Source organism: Dipodomys spectabilis, unplaced genomic scaffold (assembly GCF_019054845.1).
Source record: "Dipodomys spectabilis isolate Male_0828 unplaced genomic scaffold, ASM1905484v1 ptg000275l, whole genome shotgun sequence".
In the NCBI taxonomy this organism is placed as follows: Eukaryota; Metazoa; Chordata; class Mammalia; order Rodentia; family Heteromyidae; genus Dipodomys; species Dipodomys spectabilis.
In genome coordinates this window covers 816,807-824,557 of record NW_024870952.1, presented here as the reverse complement: position 1 = coordinate 824,557, position 7,751 = coordinate 816,807, and the positions used below count along the sequence as shown (strand labels likewise).

The 7,751-nt window shown below is 37.5% G+C and overlaps 1 non-coding gene across 1 annotated transcript; it reads right to left on the bottom strand.

Annotated features, from left to right (window-relative positions):
• Positions 1-7,356: 7,356 nt before the first annotated feature.
• LOC122126354 lies at positions 7,357-7,463 on the bottom strand. Its single transcript, XR_006150902.1, has one exon. It is a non-coding gene; the product is annotated as a U6 spliceosomal RNA (small nuclear RNA).
• Positions 7,464-7,751: the final 288 nt, after the last annotated feature.

Here is a 7,751-nt window from a genome sequence, read left to right as displayed (position 1 = left end):
AGAGCTATTCTGCTCATTCCATATCTTAGCTATGTTAAATAATACTGTAATAAACAAAATTGTACTGGTAGCTTTACTGTGGTCTTGTTTGTGTTCACCTGGTTAAATGCCAAGAAGTGGGATTATTGGGTAATAGGGGAGCATTATTGTGTACATCATGGATAATCTTAGTAGATTAGCAGAATAGCTCTATAGTTATGTACATTTGACCATATAAGGTGATTCCAAGTGAAATGAACCCCAAGACATGTTTTTTATTTTTGTTATTCTTAATGTACTATGTGATTTTTTTTCATCATTTTGTTTTTTTCCCCACATATGGTTTGTCCCCTGTAGTCACTGTATTTGTTTTTAATACCCTGGGTATTGTAAATATGTTGATCTGAACTAGGGAAGGGAAAGGGAAAAAATGGACAAAGGAGGAACCTATGCAACAGTGATAATCACAAGACAACATGTTTTAAATAATCTTGGAGGGGCCATTTGGAGGGAAGAGGGAGAAAAATGGGTGAAGGGGTAACAAGTTAGAAAAGAAATGAACTCATTACCTTATTATGTAACTATAACACCTTTGTACTTTAAATTGACACTAAAATTTCAATAAAAAATAAAATAAAATATATGAGAGCAGCAATACAAGATATGGGACTGGGGAAAATACTGTATTATACAAAGAGTAGAACAGCTGTGAAGTGGTGAAAGAGTACTGATGTGAGCTCTGCTTTGAAGGCCTTGTAGAATTCTGCTGTAAAACCATCTGCTCCTGGACTTTACTTAGATGGGAGGTCTCATTGCTGTTTCTATTTCAACGCTTTATATGGGCCTGTTAAGATGGTTTAGCTCATCTTGGTTTAGTTTCAGCATGACAATATTTGCTAGCAAAAAAGATCCATTTCTGTCAAGTTCTCAAACTTATTAGCGTAAAATTTTGAGAAGTATTCCCTTATAATGTTCTGAATCTTGATTGTTTCTTTGGTGATGATTCCATTCTCATCTCTGAGTTTATTTTTTGGGTGTGTTTTCTTTTTCTGATAAGATTTGTTAAGGATCTGTCAAATTTGTTAATTTTATCGAAGAACCAATTATTTGTTTTATTGATTCCTTCTGTGGAATTTTTGGATTCTAATACATTTAATTCATATTGAACTTTAATTATTTCTTTCCATCCACTGGATTAGGGATTATCATGTTGCGGTTTGTCATGGAGGTTCAGATGTCTTATTAAATTGTTGGTTTCAGATCTCTCTAATTGGTTGATGTAGGAACTCAGAGCTATAAACTTGCCTCTCAGTATTGTCTTTGCTGTGTCCCAGAGGAGCTGGTAATTTGTGTGCTCATTTTTGTTGAATAGCATGAACATTTGAATTTCCTTTCTAATCTCTTCCATGACCCACCCTTGATTCAGCAGTGTGTTGTTCAGCCTCCATGTGTTACTGGACTTTCTTTGGTGGCTTTTGGTGTTGAGTTTTAATTTTATTCCCTTGTGGTCTGAGAGAATATAAAGTATAACTTCAATGTTTCTCAATTTGGACAAGTTTGCTTTGCGATGTAAAATATGGTCTATTTTAGAAAATGTCCCTTGTGCTGCTGAGCAAAACGTGTATTCTGATGCTGCTGGGCGAAATATTTGGTAGACGTCTGTTAAATCTAGTTGATCTGTGCAGTTGTTTAGATCTGTGTTTTCTCTGTTAAGTTTTTCTGAGTTGATCTATGTATTGTGGATAATGGTGTGTTAAAGTCCCAAACAATTAGTGTCTTTGGATCTATGTGAGTTTGGGTGGAAAGTAGTGGTTCTTGGATAAATTTGGGTGCTCCATTGTTTGGCGAATAGATATTTAGTATTGTAATATCCTCCTGGAGGAGAGATCCGTGAATTAGTATGTAGTGACCTTTTTTATCTCTTCTCACTAATTTTAATTTGAAGTCTATTTTATCTGATATTAACATTGCAACTCCTGCCTGTTTATGGACTCCATTTGCTTGGCATATTTTGTTCCAGCCTTTCTCTTTCAAAAGTTGTTTTTTTTAAATTTTTTTTATTGTGAAAAAACTGTACATAGGGGTAACAATTACATGGGCAAGTTAATGAGTACATTTCTTATCAAGCATTGTAGCCTCCTCCTTTGTTTACCCTTCCCATCCCTTCCAAGCCTTCCCCACTCACCCAATTCTTCCCCCACCCTCCCACCAAAGTTGTAAAGTTTGTTTTCGACATGACAACTTGTACTTCTCATTGTTGCAACGGGTCCACCTGTATCCTTATTTAAAAGACTTGTTTTTCCCCTTCCCCTCCACAAATTATACCGACCTCAAATACAGTGAAAGCAGGGGTTATACTGTGGGGAGGGACATACAAAGCAACAAAGAAATAATCATATAAATGCGTTAGAAACAAATGTATGAAAGAAAAAAAAACATTTAAGTACATATCTTAGGGTTCATTTTCTTAATATCACATTATCTGACTTTTTCTGCTTGACTCATATATATACTAACAATTGCAAATGAGGGAAACCATGGGATCTATGTTTCTTTGGGCTTGGCTTACTTCACTTAATATAATTTTTTCCAAGTCTTTCCATTTCCTAACAAATGGAGCAATGTCATTCTGTCTGATGGAGGCATAGAATTCCATTGTGTATATATAACACATTTTCTTGATCCATTCATCTACCTAGGGGCATCTGGGTTGGTTCCATATCTTAGCTATAGTAAATAATGCTGCAATAAACATAGTTGTGCTGGTCCTTAATTTTAAGAGTTAGGACTTAGAGGTATTTGGGAGTTCCTCCCATGTTATCCATCTTTTTGGGGGCTGTGCCAACTGGGTTCTTCCTATGGTTCTTGAATCTCTGTTTGGGTGCTGTTTCTTATCCTTTATTATTGTCTTCTTGGTTTTCTATGTGTAGGACATCTTTAAGTACCTTTTGTAAGGCTGGTTTGAGGGAGATATATTGTTTCATTTGTCTTTGCTATGGAAGGTTTTTATTTGACCTTCGGTTATGAAGGAGATTTTAGCTGGGTACAGTATCCTTGGTTGATAATTGTTTGTCTTTAGGGCATGGCATTTATCATTCCAGAGTCTTCTTGCTTTAATTGTCTCTGCTGAATAATCTGAGGTGATTCTAATTAGTTTCCCTTTATAAGTGATTGATCTTTACCTTGGTCTGAATTGATCCCATGTGGATTATAATGATGGTGGGATGTCCTGTTCTTTTATGGTCTATTTGGGGTTCTACAAATTTCTTGTATCTGAATAAGCCTATCCTTTTGCATGTTTGGGAAGTTCTCTGCTAGGACCCTGTTAAACAAATTTCCTAGAACATTAACTTCTGTCTCTAGGTGCTCCTCTATCCATTATCCTCAGATTAGGCCTTTTGATGGTCTCTTCCAAATGTTAAATATACCTATCATATTTCTTGGATTTGTCTTGGATAGTTGTATGTTCTTTCTTTTTAATATCTAGGCTGTCTTCCATCCCCGAGATTTGATCTTCTTCATGGTCTAAACTACTGTCAAGACTTTCTACTATGGTTTTTTTTTTTTATTTCTTTTCCTTCTAATTGGTCGATGGCTTCAAATTCTTTGTTGGAGCTTTTTTTTAGATCTTGTATGAACTTCTTTACTTCCTTAATTTGGTGTTTAGTTTTTATTCTCTGAGCACTTAGTTGATCGGCTATGGTTTCCTTGGAGTCCCATTCCTTTTGGCAGGCTCCATTCAGCATTTCCTTTGTGGTCTCCCTGAATTCTTTCATCTGTCTGTTTATGGACTTCATGAATGCCTGTATTGATCTTTGTCTATTCTCATCCTGCACGCGCAATTTCTGCATTACTCCTGGATTAGCTTCCTCATGTTCATGCAATTCCTGTAGTTCTCTTTGACTTTTGTCAGACTGCTCACGCAATTCCTGTGTTTGTCTTTGTCTGTTCTCATCCTGCTCATGCAATTCCTATTTTCTTTTTGACTGTTCTCAGCCTGCTCACACAATTCTCATCTTTGACTGCTCTCAACCTGCTCACGAAATTCCTGTATCAATCTTTGAGTAGCTTTCTCACGGTCACCAGATTCCTGTGTTTACCTTTGTTTTGCCTCCTCTCTCTCCTTATCACGCTCACACTGAGTCCTTTGCAGGTTTTCAATCTTTTCATTCACCATGTTTACCAGAGTTTTTGTAGAGCTTTTAGGGAACTCTGCTCTGGATTATTTATTAACTGTTCTGTCACCTGATTGTCTTGATTGGGAGTTGAGATACGCAGACTTGCCATTTTTTCTTTTATTTTTCTGGCTTGCTCTGCCCATTTGGTATGAAAGTAACATCAATTTTGTGCTAGAACACAATTTGAAGGCAAGCATCAACCAAAGTTCTGTAGTTGCACATTCAAAAGGCTGCAGAGGACTGGGAAGGTGGCTCAGTGTTAGAGTGATTTCCTTGCATGCATGAGGCCCTGGGTTTGATTCCTCTGCACCACATAAGCAGAAAAGGCCGGAAATGATGCTATGGCACAAGTGATAGAGCACTAGCCGTGAGAGGAAGAACTGAGGGACAGCACCCAGGCCCAGAGTGCAGGCTACATGACTGACAAAAAAGAAAAAAAGGCTGCAGGTACAATCTAACTCAACAGATACAATCTACTCAACATCAAACAACTATGGATTAATGGGATAAGAACAGCAAGAAACAATTTGGCAAATCAGAAATTATTAGGTTTATGGAGAAATGTGGGTAAAATAGGATTAAAATGGTGTGGAGAGGTAAAATGAGAGTGAATTTTATCAAGTCCTAATCTCAGAGAGGGAAATGAATTGGACAGAGTGATAGGAGAAGGATTAAAAGAGAAGAAAAATAAAACAAAAAACAACAAGAAAGATAGAAAAACAAAAATTCTTAAAAAATTATATAGGTATAAAGATGTAATACTGCTATTAAAGAATTTAAGCCTAAGAGGTTGTGAATTGAGTAATAAATTTCTGGATTAAATGTGTACACAATGGGGGATAAGGTATAATATTCGAAGAGGGCTATATATCTGAAGATGAACAGAACAGCGTTTAAATAAAAAAAAAAAAACAGCAAGAGGAAAAAGATTAAAAAAATGAAGAAAAGAAAAAAAAGCACCAAAATGTCAATAGAGATTAAAAAACAAAAAAACAAACACACTCATATACACCTAAAGTAAAAATTATAATTGAAAAATAAGATTAATAGAAAGCGATTTTTAAAACATAAAAAGTAAAATAAATAGGACAAAAGCATTTCTTTGATTTTTTTTTGGGGGGGGGGACAGGAGAGGATGGGAAGATCCTGTATCTCCCTTGTGTCCAAAACCCTTCTCTTGGTGGACTCTCTGGTCTGCTTGTGGTTTTTGGTATTCCTGTGGCTTGTTTGGTTTCTTAATTCAGTTTGTTTGAGCAGGAAGAAAAATGCTCTGCTTTACTCAGATCCTCCTCCCAGGCTAGTTCAGTGGGAGGGAGTTTTGCTTTGAGTATCACAAAAGAGTTAGATGGCTGTTAACTCTAGTTTGGAGATGCTGTGATGAGGCTAGGTTCTGGGTAGCATTGAGGCCTTTCAGCAAACAGTAGCTTTTCCCACAGGAGCTAGCTCCAGAGACACTCACAGAACCCAGCGTGGAGCCATTCTCAGAATGTATGTTTACTAAAGTTCAACTGATTGACTAGGCTGCTGTAGGGAGGGGCAGCCTCTGGCTCTGTTTACCCAGTGAAGAAAGCCACTCGTTTGGGGGCAGAGTTTTCTCTGTCTGGGCTGGGTGACTTTCCCCTGAGTGGGGTTGAGCCTGGCAGGTCAGGTCAGGTTCCTGTGACCTGCTAAATGACTCTTTTTATTCTTTCCAGGGCCTGAGTTGGAGTTAGCTGCTCAGCTTGTCCTTGCTGTATCAAAGATGGAGATCTCCGGCAGGTGGGGGGAGGGGCAGCCTTCCCACCTCTACTCCCTGGGATAGAGTCAGGATGTCAGGGTTCTATTCATGCCGGAGTGTTGGTTCCTGGGTCGTGTCTGGTTTGTGATCTGCCAGATGAAGATACCTTTTCCTTGTCAATTCTTGCTGGTGTTGAGTGGAATCTGCTTGCCTCCTGTGTCTGGCACCTTTGTCCCAGATTCTCTGTGTTATAGGTATTGTGGCTACTGCAGCCACGGCAGCCACAGCAGCCGACGCAGCTGAAGCTATACAGGCAAGTGCTCAGATCTGTCTACTTGCCTGGATTTTGCCTCTCTGGCCAAACTCTCTGTACTGTAATGGCACACTTGCTGTGATTCTCTATCATAGGTCTGTTCATTAGAATACTAAAACTGCTTTCTATACGAGAGATTCTCCTCTGCCATCTTCCCAGAAGTCACATTAATTTCATTGTTAATGATATTATATGGGTAAAATAGAGGAAATAAACTCTTCCATCTCAGGACAATTTTATATGTTTTTTACTGTAATCATACTGTACAGAGGGTTCACATTCACATAAGCAGGATAATTAATACATTTCCTAACAAGCATTGTTGCCTCCTCCTTTATATTTCATCTATCATCCCTTCCCTCCCACCTCAACAAGTACACTCTTCTCTCCCTGCCTCCAACGAGAGTGTAAAGTTCATTTTTCAACATAGTTACCTGTGCTTTTCATTGTTATAATGGGTCAACCTGTATCCTTATTTGAGCCTTTTTTCCCTTCCCCTCTGCAAATTAGAGAAGTGTACATACAAGATGTAGGTGAACCAACTTCAAATAAAGTGAAAACAGAAGTTATAGAGTGGGGGAGGAACATATAAAGAAACAAAAAATCACATTACACATTATAAATATGTTAGAAACAACAGCAAGAAACAAAATACCAATTGTGTCCCTATCTTGGGATTCAATTCCCTTAACATCATTTTATCAGGTCATATGACAGACATATATTCATTATTGAAAATAAGGGAAAACATGGGACCTATGTTTCTTTGGCCTTAGCTTACTTCTCTTAATATTTTTCCAAGTCTTCCATTTCCTAAAAAATTGAGTAATGCCATTTTTTCTGATGGAGGCATAGAATTTCATTGTGTATATATACCACATTTTCATGATCCAATCATCTAGTGAGGGGCATCTGGGTCGGTTCCATATCTTAGCTATGGTAATAATGCTGCAATAAACATAGTTGTGCTGGTAGTTTTAGTATTGTCTTGTTTGTGATCATCTGGGTAAATGCCCAAAAGTGGAATTGCTGAGTCATAGGGGAGCTCTATGTGGAGTCTTTTGAGGAACTTCAATTCTGCTTTCCAAAGTGGTTGAACAAGTATACACTCACACCAACAATGCATACGGTTCCCTTGTGGCCACATCTCCACCAGCATCTGTTCTTGTAAAAATGTGGAATGCTCCATGAATTTGCATGTCATCCTTGTGCAGGGGCCATGCTAATCTTCCCTGTATCGTTCCAATGTTAGTGTATGTGATGCTGAATTGAGCAGAGAACACTTTTTATATATAAAGTGTAATTGATTTTATTAAACTATACAATTCAACAAAAAGTAAGTTCAAAAAAATTGTCATGAAATTTTAGAACCATATATTTCTTACATAAGCACACATTTAAAAATAAAGTCAAGATTGACATGTCAAAAACAAAATAATTCCAGATATTTGTTGTTCAAGAGATGTGTAGGAGGAGGAATTCAATTATTCTATACAAGGCACCTGTCATAACGAACACAGCAGCAAGTGTTAAGGTTTGTTAAAAGATTTAATGTTTTAAATAT